The following is a 12942-nucleotide window of genomic DNA, read 5'->3' as shown; positions in this document are numbered from 1 at the left end:
ATTTATTGAACACTTTTGCACTTTCTGCATTATTTATTATAATTATAGCTTTTCTATCTAGAAAGAGACAATATCTTTTTGTTCCTAATAATTAACAAACAAACAAACAAACAAACAAACAAACAAACAAACAAACAAACAAACAAACAACTAGTATTGTCCTAAACTCGACTGGCCAAATATTTCTCATTGTGTCCCTTATCTTCCCATATTAATTTTATACAATTCCTTACTTCTGATTTATACCCAATGCTATCAACTTCCCCTTTCTTTTGTTTGTTATATATTATTTTTAATTTTTAATTTTTATAACTCCCTTCACTTCCGCTGTAAACCAGGTCAGTTTTTAACTGGTATGGCCTTCTTCCTTGAAGTTCTATGACATCATTTAAGTTCCCACTACTGGAAAACAAGGTTTATATTGTAAACATAAGAAGGGGTGCTCGAGTGTGAAAGATGGACTTCAAAGCAGTTAAGAAAGTTAGAAACCTAACTTCTATTGAAATTCAGTAAGTTTTGGGCAATTAATTCCCATGGGCTGCTTTGAAAATGGCAGCTTGATCTAGATCTAACAACCAATGAGAGTTGGGAACCTAAATCCTTTGGGCGTAATTAACAATGGGAGCATACACAGAGATCCTGCTAAGTGACACTGAAACCTAGCATCTCAGAATCTTCAGCATAAAACAAGTTGCCTCCTCCCACTTGAGCTCATCTGTGAGTGAATAGCCAGTTGTTATAGTAATTCAGGAAAGCTGTAAAACAAATACACAGTGACGTACACTATAAGGAATTGTTTCATTTGGGTTTAAGATAGGATGCAGGTGTCCACCTTCAATTGAAAGAGAAAAGGAGTGGGCTGTCCTTTGAAAATCTATAACTTAATCCTTTTGCCTCATATTCAATTATATCAATGACCTTCAGACATTTTATTTAATTTTTTGGTCCTTTGGATTACAATTCTACTAAATCCATGGTGTTTCAAAACCACTTAACATCCTTCTTAATGCCTTTCCCATTGCTTCCTTCACCTCTTTGTTTCTTAGAGTGTAAATGAAAGGGTTTAATAGCGGAGTTACAACAGTGTTAAAGATATTGATTGTTTTGTTCAAATCCAATGAGTTCTGTGCAGAAGGCTTGACATACAGAAAAATGGTGGAGCCGTACCAGATAGTTACAACGGTGAGGTGGGCAGAGCAAGTGGAAAAGGCCTTTTGCCGGCCTTGAGATGATGGGATTCTCAAGATGGTGGAGATGATGTGAATGTAGGAGACCAGGGTTATCACGCATGAGATCACAACAACAATGATTGAGACAATGAACGTTGCAAGCTCAACGAAGCGTGTGTCTGTGCAGGAGAGCGCTATCAAGGCATCAATGTCACAAAGGAAATGATTGATAACTTTAGGGCCACAGAAGGACAATCTGGATATTAGAGCTGCCAGCACAGAGATAGCCAGGAATCCAAACTGCCAAGAGAGGAGGGCCAGATGAACAGAGAAAGTTCTGTTCATGAGGGAGCTGTAGCAATGGGTGGCATATGGCCAGATAGCGGTCATAGGCCATGACGGCCAGGAGGAAACATTCTGTGGAGCCCATGGAGAGGAGAAAAAACAATTGAAGGAGGCAAACAGTGAATGAAATGGTTTGGCTTGTGCGCAGCATGATGCCAATGGCCTTGGGGACACATGCTGTGGTGTACCAGATCTCCAGGAAGGAGAGATTGCAGAGGAAGAAATACATGGGCGTGTGCAGGCGTGGGTGGATCCTCACTAGGGCTATGATGGACATATTCCCTATGATGGTTAGGAAGTACATAACTGAAAACACCACAATAAGGAATATCTGAAAATACCAAGTGCCGGGAAAGCCCAGGAGGATGAACTCCTGCATGCTGGTTTGGTTTCTTATTTCTGTCCCAGCCATGACATCCATCTGTAAAGACATGAGAGATCATAAGACATTTAAACATGTTGAATACATGCTTGGATGTGCTAAAGTGCAGACTCCAGAAATCTGGGACTAAAGCTAATAGAAGATAAGGGAAAATGGATGCTACTCAACATCGTCCTTCCTTGTGCAACATTCCACCTCCACAATAGATATGAGAGCTCCACTCAACAGTCCTCTAAGGCCCACGAGGGTGCAGTGGGTGGCTGACAATATGGTATCTTTTCTGTCTTGATGATCTAGCCCATCCACCCCATTCCACTCACCCCTGAGAAAGCCTCAGGATTTGGCCCATTCTCTTGGCTCATTCTCTTCATGCCTCACCTTGACAATAATTTTGCTCTCTGCTCAGGACAGAGTAGGCATTTTTTTCACAAGTCCCATTGAAAGTTCTAGGATTTCTACTCCTAAGTCACATACACTCTTCTGACTTTCAGTGGCACTTATGTCACTTAGGCCTAGAGCTTGTAATTTTTTTTTTTTTTTACAAAACTGTTTCCCGTTGAAAAATTCCAATTTGTTAAAACTGAAATATTTACATAAGAACATAAGAATGGCCAGACTCTGTCAGACCAAAGATCCATGTAGCCCAGTATCCTGTCTTCCGACATTGGCCAATGCCAGGTGCCCCAGAGGGGATGAACAGAATAGGCAATCACCAAGTGATCCATCCTCTGCTGCCCACTCCCAGCCTATCACAACCAGAGGCTAGGGACACCATCCCTGCCCATCTTGGATAATAGTCATTGATGGACCTATCCTCCATGAATTTATCTAGTTCTTTTTTTAACCGTGTTATAGCGTTGGCCTTCACAACATCCTCTGGCAAGCATATCAAGGAAACATATCGGGTTTAGCTGAAAATTTCATCAGGATGGTTTCTCAGTTCCAGCATGGAATTTCTGATCAAAATGAAAACCTGAAAAAGAAATTAGCTCTCTAGCCTAGTGGTTAGGGCACTTGTTTGGGATGTAGATTTTATGTTGTCTGGATTGGCTCACTAACATGAGGGCCAAAATCAGGGCAGACTGTGACCAACCAGGACACAAACCCCCAACTGGTTGTGTGTTCTATACTTAGATTTCTCCAACCAATTATCAAGCATGAGCACCTCAAGCATTATTACAGCCTTACCATGGAGTCACAGACAGTCCCCTTGCACACTCCAGTCTTTCTTGCCACCCAGTCCAGCTTGCCTTACACCAAAAATCACAATAATATTCAGGTAACTCCCGGTCCCAAAGGATCAGTCACTTACCCAAGGTCAATTGCACCTTAGATCTCACACCAAAGACAACACTTGTAGCCAATCCTATAATAAACTAACTATATATGTATTAACTAGGAAAAAGAAATAAGAGAATTATTTAAAAGGTTAAGGCAGATAAACATACACTCCAAATGAGTTACAGTCCTAGGTTTCAAAAGGAGATAGAAGCTGCTGTAATATGTCAGCTTTCTATGCCCTTTAGGGCAGTGGTTCTCAAAGCCGGTCTGCCGCTTGTTCAGGGAAAGCCCCTGGCAGGCCGGGCCGGTTTGTTTACCTGCCGCGTCTGCAGGTTCAGCCGATCACGGCTCCCACTGGCCGTGGTTTGCTGCTCCAGGCCAATGGGGGCTGCAGGAAGGGCGGCCAGCACATCCCTCGGCCCACACCGCTTCCCGCAGCCCGCATTGACCTGGAGCGGCGAACCGGGGCCAGTGGGAGCCGCAATCGGCTGAACCTGCAGACGCGGCAGGTAAACAAACTGGCCCGGCCCGCCAGGGGCTTTCCCTGAACAAGCAGCAGACCAACTTTCAGAACCACTGCTTTAGGGCCAACCCAAGGTAAGCAGCTTGGGGATCCCTTGCTTATGTTTAGAAATATTGTCCTCTCCAAATGCCATTCAACATTGTGATCAAGTCCCTTCTGGTCAGGGATTTTTATTCCCTTACTCCAAAGTTCAAACTGTGAGGGAACGAGGCTTTGTGCACCTCTCCTCTTCATGGGTGTGGGGAGAGCAATCAACAAAGTCTTTTGCCCACTGATGTTACACAATGGTTCATCTGGTGTCTACAGGCCTTCTTTTGTTGGGCAGGAAATGACACCTCTTGTGGTAAACTCATAGTTCACACTTGGTAATGCTCCTCTCCTGACTGTGGGGGTTTCCAGATTAATTGCAAACACTTTCATAGTTGCAAAGCAAAGACTTAAATCCTTATAAAATGGGATTCAGATATTATAGGTGAGATTGAAGCATGCAGCAACTCACCAGCATTTCATAAAATCCAAACACTAAATACATTCTTATAAACGTAACATCTATTTGAACAGTGTTAACACCCAGGTGAGCAGACTGGTTTCCAGCTGTGCATTTGTCAGTGTTTAGTGAGGCCTAGGGACCTGGGCAGAAGATAGTATCTGGTCCGCCATTGACACAGTAGGGGACCAAGTTTGATTCTCCCTTTTTTTATATATTGCAATGAAAATAAAGTGTGAAACTGTGACATTTTTCACAAAAGGGAATTCTTGTTTTCTGGCCAGCTCTGCTTAGTCCTTTCTGAGACCTTCACCCCAAATTCTCAGCAATAAGGAACAACATTAGAAACTATCAATTTTGTTTATTATTGATTATGTGTCTTCTGGTTGAATTTTATGGTCCCACCTATGCTTGGGACCTCATTGTGCTAGAAACTGCAACAACATAGCCTAGAAACCATCCCTATTCCAAACAGTTTACAATCCAGAAGACAAACAAGTAGAGACATGCAACAAAGAAACAGCTTCCCAGATGTACAGTGCAATGGCTCTCAGTTTCCCTTTCACATAACAGCCCCCCTCTTCCACTCACCTCCCCTGGGATCAGCTCCATTCAAACATTTCCAGTCTGGGCTAGACCAGAACAATAGTTAGGAATCATGTTCCAAGCCCTGTCCGATACCAAATGCTTAAGAAACAACCTATAACCCACCCCACTATTGCATGTACTTTGCCACATTCTGCAAAGGCCATCTGTCCCTGAGCTGAGAGAAACATCACTTTATAGCAGGAAGAATAAATGGTCGATCATCATTGTAGCCGGGTATTTTCAAAGGGGTTAAGGGAGTCAGGTACCCAGCTGTCGGGAACATTCAGTGGAAGTTGGACGATTAACTCCCTTAGGCTTCTTTGAGAATCCCAACTGCAATGTCCTTCCTCCAGTAGGTTAGTTTGAAATCATCCTCAGACAGATAATAATACTTAGCACTTGTGTAGTTCTTTACAGCTGCAATGTGTAAATAATGGCTATTCATCCACAAAACACACCGGCATGCTAGAGGCCTGACTGAAGGCACAGTGGAGTGAATGGTTGACTAGGCAAGTATCATTGTTCCCATTGTACATCGGGGCAAGTAAGTCAGGGAGGTGAAGTGATTTGTCCAAATCACTTCACCTCCCTGACTTTGTGACAACTGGGCATAGAACATAAGAGTTCATATTCCTACTTCTGTGCCCTCTGCCCTGATCTCAGATATAGACATCCCGAAACTTCCAGCTGCCAGAAGCTGGGACTGGACAACAGGGGATAGATCACTCGGAACTATACTTTTCTGGTTTCAGAGTAGCTTTTTCCACATCCTCGGTCACTAGGTTGCCTCCCTCATTCAGTAAGGGGCCCACACTTTCCTTGACTTTCTTCTTGTTGCTAACATACCTGAAGAAACCCTTCTTGTTACTCTTAACATTTCTTGCTAGCTGCAACTCCAAGTGTGATGTGGCCTTCCTGATTTCACTCCTGCATGCCTGAGCAATATTTTTATACTCCTCCCTGATCATTTGTCCAAGCTTCCACTTCTTGTAAGCTTCTTTTTTGCATTTAAGATCAGCAAGGATTTCACTGTTAAGCCAAGCTGGTCGCCTGTCATATTTACTATTCTTTCTACACATCGGGATGGTTTGTTCCTGCAACCTCAGTAAGGATTCTTTAAAATACAGCCAGCTCTCCTGGACTCCTTTCCCCCTCATGTTATTCTCCCAGGGGATCCTGCCCATCATTTCCCTGAGGGAGTCAAAGTCTGCTTTTCTGAAGTCCAGGGTCTGTATTCTGCTGCTCTCCCTTCTTCCTTGTGTCAGGATCCTGAACTCGACCATCTCATGGTCACTGCCTCCCAGGTTCCCGTCCACTTTTGCTTCCCCTACTAATTCTTCCTGGTTTGTGAGCAACAGGTCTAGAAGAGCTCTGCCCCTAGTTGGTTCCTCCAGCACTTGCACCAGGAAATTGTCCCCTACACTTTCCAAAAACTTCCTGGATTGTCTGTGCACCGCTGTATTGCTCTCCCAGCAGATATCAGGGTGATTAAAGTCTCCCATGAGAACCAGGGCCTGCGATCTAGTAACTTCTGCTAGTTGCCGGAAGAAAGCCTTGTCCACCTCATCCCTCTGGTCTGGTGGTCTATAGCAGACTCCTACCACGACATCACCCTTGTTGCTCACACTTCTAAACTTAATCCAGAGACTCACAGGTTTTTCTGCTGTTTCATACCGGAGCTCTGAGCAGTCATACTCCTCTCTTACATACAATGCAACTCCCCCACCTTTTCTGCCCTGTCTGTCCTTCCTGAACAGTTTATATCCATCCATGACAGTACTTCAGTCATGTGAGTTATCCCACCAAGTCTCTATTATTCCAAATCCTCATGCAATCCTGGACATTTGACCTGTAAATTAGACATATAATCCAGTATATTCTGGACACAGCCACACACCACTGACCCACACAAAATTCACTCATACAGTCAAATTTACACACATCAAATTTACTCCCACTCTCTTGGATGAGGCCGCTGGAGGAGTCCCTATGGCCAGGGTTGCAGAGCGGCAAGAAGGCAGTTCAGCTTGGTGCCTGGCAAGCAGAGGCAGATATGGAACCTCAACCTGGGTTATGTGTCATGTGATGAGCCTGAGGCATAAAAAGCTCAGGCAGAGATGAGACAGGGAGCCAGTGTATCTCAGTGCCTTGAATGTCTCAGGTGTCAATAAATTAACACCACTCAACTCAGAGCCATGAGGCTGAAAATGTCCTTGGGTCTTTCTTCACTTCTACTGTAAGTCTCTGTTCAGAATACTCTGGCCTCTTCCAACCCAGCTGCTTCGCTTCTGGGATGTCGAATCAGAAATGGCTGAAGCAGCATTTGATTCGGGGTTTAGGATGATTAAGAGTTATTGCACACATACAGAGAGAGGGGGCTGCCAACTGGATGTGTCACTGTTCTATTTCAGTATTTGTAGTGATTTGGAACATTCGTTGGCATTTCTTACCTCCTTTTTTCAAGACTTCAGAAGAGCATCAAGAGAAAGAGAGAGAGAGAGAGAGAGAGAGAGAGGGAGGGAGAGAGATGGAAACTGTGCATTTTACAACAGATTGATGTATGGATAGATGATGCCGAGGGAAGGACAGATGGACGTGGATAGATAGGAGAATTAAGAAATTAGAGAGAGGCAACAGAAGAAAGAAAGCTAATATAGATAGACTGGGAGAGAGACATAAGAATGGCCAGACTAGGTCAGACCAAAGGTCCATCTAGCCCAGTATCCTGTTTTCCAACAGCGGCCAATGCCAGGTGCTTCAGAGGGAATGAACAGAACAGGTAATCATCAAGTGATCCATCCCCTGTCGCCCATTCCCAGCTTCTGGCAGACAGACAGACATTAGGTTAAACAGGTGCTGTAACACTCTGATATACGTCGTTCTAATGCTGTCATTTCATTTCCCTGCAGTCTCCTGCTGTGAGTCCCTGTTGGTTTAGGGATCCGAGTCATGGGTTGTGCAGGAAGGAGACGTCTCCACTGTGACCTGGACTTACACCGGTGCTTACCAAACCTTCCGGTGGTGCCAGCAGGTCCCCTGGAGCGGGCTGGCCGCCTGGTGACTGTGAATGCTAGGGAGACAGTCACTGATGGGTGGTTCATGGGTGAGCGAATGGAGGATTTGAAAAACAGCTCTCAGTGAACCACATCCACTGGGAGCTCCGAGCGGCCGTACCTGCGGATGCTCAGGTAAACAAAGCATCTCACGGCCCGCCAGGGGCTTACCCTGAACAAGTCACAGACCAAGTTTGAGAACCCCTGATCTAGATCATTCCTGACAGGTGTTTATCTAACCTGGTCTTAGAAACCACCAATGATGGAGATTCCACAACTTTGCTCGCTAATTTATTCCAGTGGTTGACAACCTGACAGGAGGCTTTTCCTAATGTCAACCTAAATCTCCCTTGCTGCAATTTAAAGTCATTATTTCTGGTCCTGTCCTCAGTGGTTAAGGAGAACAATTTATCACCTTCTTCTTTAAAACCACCTTTTACTGACTTGCAGACTATCATGGCTCCCCTCCGTCTCTTCTCCAGATGAAACACACAATTATTTCTCTCTCTCCTCAGAGATCATGTTCTCTAGACCTTGTTGCTGCCCCCTGGACTTTATCCACATTTTTCCTGAAGTGTGGTGCTCAGAATTGGTCACAATACTCCAGTGGAGGCCTTATCAGGGCTGAGTAGAGTGGAAGAATGACTTCTCTTGCTTACAGCACTCCAGCTAATATCTTCCAGAATGATGTTTACTTTTTCTGCAACTGTATTACATTGCTGATAAATATTTATTTTGTGATCCACTATAATTCCCAGATTCTTTTCTGCAGTACTCCTTCCTAGGCACTCATTTCACATTTTGTATTTGTGCAATTGATTCCAAATGGAGTACTTGGTATTTACCCTTATCAAATTTCATCCTATTTAATTCAGAACACTTCTCCAGTTTGTCAAGATCTGAACTCTAATTCTGTCCTCCAAAGTGCTAGCTACCCCTCACAGCTTGGTATCCTTTGCAAACTTTATAAAGGTACTCTCTGTGCCATTTTCCAAACCGTTTATGAAGATACTGAATAGAATGAGACCCAGGACAGATGCCTTTGTCATATGCCCTAATAACGCGACTGTGAACCATATTTGATAACTATTCCCTGAGTACAGTTTTCCAGCCAGTTGTGCACCTGCCTTACAGTAGGTTTGTCTAGGTCATTGGTTCTCAAACTTGTCTGTGGTTTGTTCAGGGTAATCCCCTGGTGGGCCTTGAGACACTTTGTTTACCTGAGCATCCACAGGTACGGCCACTCGCAGCTGCCAGTGGCCACGGTTCACTGTTCCTGGCCAATGGGAGCTGCGGGAAGTGGTGGCCTGGACCGCGCCGCTTCCCACGGGTCCCATTGGCTGGGAAAGGCGAACCACGGCCACTGGGAGCTGTGATTGGCCATACCTGTCTCAAGGCCCGCCAGGGGATTACCCTGAAGAAGCCATGGACCAAGTTTGAGAACCCCTGGTCTAGGTGATATTTCTCTAGTTTGTTTATGAGAAAGTTATGTGAGACAGTATCAGAAGTCTTACTAAAGTTGAGACTTATCCCATCTACTGCTTTTCCCCTATACACAAGACTTGTTATTCTGTCAAAGAAGGATACTACCTTGGTTTGCCATGATTTTTTCTTGACAAATCCATGTTGACTGTTATTTATTACCTTATTTTCATCTAGGAGATTACAAATAGATTGATTGATTATTTGCTCCATTATCTTTCCAGATACTAAAATTAAGCCTACTGGTTTATAATTCCCCAAGTTTTCCATATTGCCCTTTTTAAAGCTAGGTACTATATTTGCCCTTCTCCAGTCCTCTGGTATCTGTCCTGTCCTCCATAAATTATCAAAGATAAATTGCTAATGGCTTTAGCCAGTTCCTTAAGTATTCTAGGTTGTATTTCATTAGGCCCTGCTGTCTTGAAGACACTTAACTTGTCTAAGTAATTCTTAATTTGTTCTTTTCCTATTTTAGCCACAGATCCTACCCCATTTACACTGATGTTCACTATGTTAGCTGCCTGATCACTTAATTTTTTTTGTTGGAAACTGAAACAAAAAAGGCATTGAACAATTCAGCCATTGCTGCATTTTCTGTTGTAGTCTTTCCATCCTTACTGAGTAAAGGGTATATCCTGTCCTTGGTCTTCCTCTCTCTTATGTATTTGTCAAATACTGCCTTGATATCCTTTATGATCCTAACTAGTTTAATCTCATTTTGTGCCTTGGCCTTTCTAATTTAGTCCCTACATGCTCTTGGTTTTTTAATATTCATCCTTTGTAATTTAATCTAGTTTCTACTCTTTGCCTGACTTTTTATTTTTTTGAGTTTCAGGTCATTGAAGACTTCCTGGTTAAACCAAGGTGGCCTCTTACCACAATTCCTAACTTTCCTCTACGTTGGGATAGTTTCCTCCTGTGCTCCTATTAATATCTCTCTAAAAAAACTGCAAACTCTCCTGCTCTGTTTTTCCGCATAGACTTGCTTCCCAGAGTCTCTTACTTACCAATTTTCTGTGTTTTCAAGGGGTTAGATCTCAGCTTTCCTAAATTGGCAGTGGTCTATTGGAGTTAATGGAGCTATGTCCCCAGCTGGTGTAAATCAGCGAAGATTATGAGAGTGTTACGTTGTCTATCTATGGATCTATCTATCCAGGCTTCCCTCTGCAGCCTCGGTCCATCACTCTATTGTTCTATCCCCAGGATCTATTTCTACATGTCTATATATCGATACAGATAGATAGAGATCCTTCCATCAACATCTCTATATTTCTCTCTGTTCTCTTCCCGAATCTTACAAAGCAGGACAAGAAATGCTAACAAATAACTCCAAAGCAATATTACTGTCCAAATACATCAGATGCTGAAATATGGCCCATTGGCAGACCCCTCACTCCTGACGTGTGCAGTAGTTGTTTAGATAGATAGACAGATAGATAGAAAGAAATCTACTGGCAGAGGAATGAAGAAGAGCTAAGAAATCTTGCCCTTCACTGACTTCCAAGATTCTGCATCTTTTTACCCTTTAGAACAAGAAAATATTTGTTTCACTCACAGAGAAAAACAAAGGTGAGGAGAAGGCTCCACAGAGCAGCTCCACTCTCTGAGGCCATGGTGAGCTCCGTTTTTTCTCTCCCTCGCAGAGGAATATACCGAGGCAGAGTCAATCCGTGGAAGGTCTGCAGGAGAGGAGACAAGCGGAAACGAAAATTCTCCCTCCCCTCAGGTTACCCCCTTCTCAAGGGGAAGGAGATCTTCAGATCATGGGACAGCTGTGTGAAGATCAGAGTAAATCCGGAGTCATTGCACATGTGTTCATTGTGGTGACTAGATTACAAGAAATCCGAGACATAAATTCATTTTCTTTCCTTTTCTTCCTACGGGATACTTTCTCAAGGAAAGTTCATTACTAAACATAACCAGTGGGAAACCATCTTCCCTTAATGGAGCGAAATGCAAAATATCTCTGGCTTCAAAGCTGTAAGATAACCCGCGTTTCAATAGCAATAACAAACAAAACTAAACTAGCCGCCCCCCCCCCCCTCCGCCCCACTCTCCTTCCCTTTAGAACAGGGGCGGGCAAACTTTTTGGCCCGAGGGCCACATCGGGGTTGCAAAATTGTATGGAGGACGGGGTAGGGAAGGCTGTGCCTCGGCAAACAGCCTGGCCTCTGACTCCTCACACTTCCCGTCCCCTGACTGGCCCCCTCAGAACCCCTCATCCATCCAATCCCCCCTCCTTGTCCCCTAACCGCCCCCTCCCGGGACCCCCGCCCCCAACCACCCACGGGACCCCACCCCCTAGCCAACCCCCCTGCTCCCAGTCTCCTGACTGCTCTGACCCCTATCCACACCCCCGCCCCCTGACAGGCCCCCAGACTCCCACGTTTATCCAACCCCCATCCCCCGTACCCTGACCGTCCCCCAGAACCTCCGCCCATCCAACTGCCCCCTGCTCCCTGTCCCCTGACTGTCCCCCGGGGCCCTCTGCCCCTTAACCAACCTCCCGGCCCCCTTCCCTCCCCCTTACCATGCCACTCGGATCAGCATGTCTGGCAGCCGCGCCTCCCAGCCGGAGCCAGACGCGCCGCGGCGCTGCTCTGCAGGAACTCGCAGCCCCACGGCCCAGAGCGCTGCCCCCGCGGGGGAGGGGCCGGGGGCTAGTCTCCCCTGCCGGGAGCTCAAGGCTGGGCAGGACGAGCCGCGGGTCGTAGTTTGCCCACCTCTGCTTTAGAAACCGCGACTCCGCTATGGAAACCAGAACTTCTGCTCCCCCGTATCCCTGTGCAGCTCACACAAGAGCCCGACAGAGGGCGCTGCCGCACCGACAGGAACGCTCCAGAAATGAGACACTTTCTGGAATTTCTAGACATCTAGTTCTCTCTCCACCTCCTCCCCACGCCGCACCCCAACCCCTCCCGGGCCCTGCCAGACTTTTTACCAGCGCAGCGGAAAGGCAGCGACCGACCAAGCACAGAGAGATTTGATGCTTGACGCCAGGAGTCACAATTTAATTCGGAGCGGAAGCAGCGTTCCCGGATTCCCTCAGCCCTCAGAAGACAGAGGTCGACTTCCCTCTGCGGGGAAAGGGCCTAATTCGTTTCTTCTGACATTGCTGGGGGCGGGTGGGGGGGTGTGCCTGAGCGGAGAGAAAACGGAGCCGCTCCGTGCAGAAGCGCAGAGACACCGAATCTTCATCGAGAGGATGCTTAAAACCCTGGTCTCCACGCTTGTGCTGATCCTTGCTTTGAGTGAGTCAGATTCCCACGTGGCATTTCTGGGCATTATTCTCCCCTCCCCCCCTATTTATTAATTTTCGCCTGTGTCCGGGTGTCCTTCTCGATGACACTTCACGCTGCTGCTGCTCTTGATAGTTTCCCTGTCTGTGTCTGGGGGATTTTCATGCTCTGTTTTTATTATTTTTCCACCCAGGCGGAGAGGTGGACGCGAAGGTTTCTCAGCCTGCTGCGCTGTCTTTCCTGGCGGGGGGCAGAGCTGACCTCCCCTGTAACCACAGTGTAGCTGGCTACGTTAAAATTATTTGGTACTATCAGAACCCCGGAGCTGACCCTCGAGCTGTGATCTCTGGCTACAACTCCGCGGAGACATCGGAGCGGTTTGAACTGTCCATT

General features: G+C 45.8%; 1 pseudogene; it reads right to left on the bottom strand.

The window, feature by feature from the left end:
* Positions 1 to 965: 965 nt before the first annotated feature.
* LOC135886242 (olfactory receptor 6F1-like) lies at positions 966 to 1926 on the bottom strand (annotated as a pseudogene).
* Positions 1927 to 12942: the final 11016 nt, after the last annotated feature.

Source organism: Emys orbicularis, chromosome 12 (genome assembly GCF_028017835.1).
Source record: "Emys orbicularis isolate rEmyOrb1 chromosome 12, rEmyOrb1.hap1, whole genome shotgun sequence".
Lineage (NCBI taxonomy): Eukaryota > Metazoa > Chordata > Testudines > Emydidae > Emys > Emys orbicularis.
Note: the sequence above shows the minus strand (reverse complement) of the source record. Positions and strands in the feature narration are given on the sequence as shown.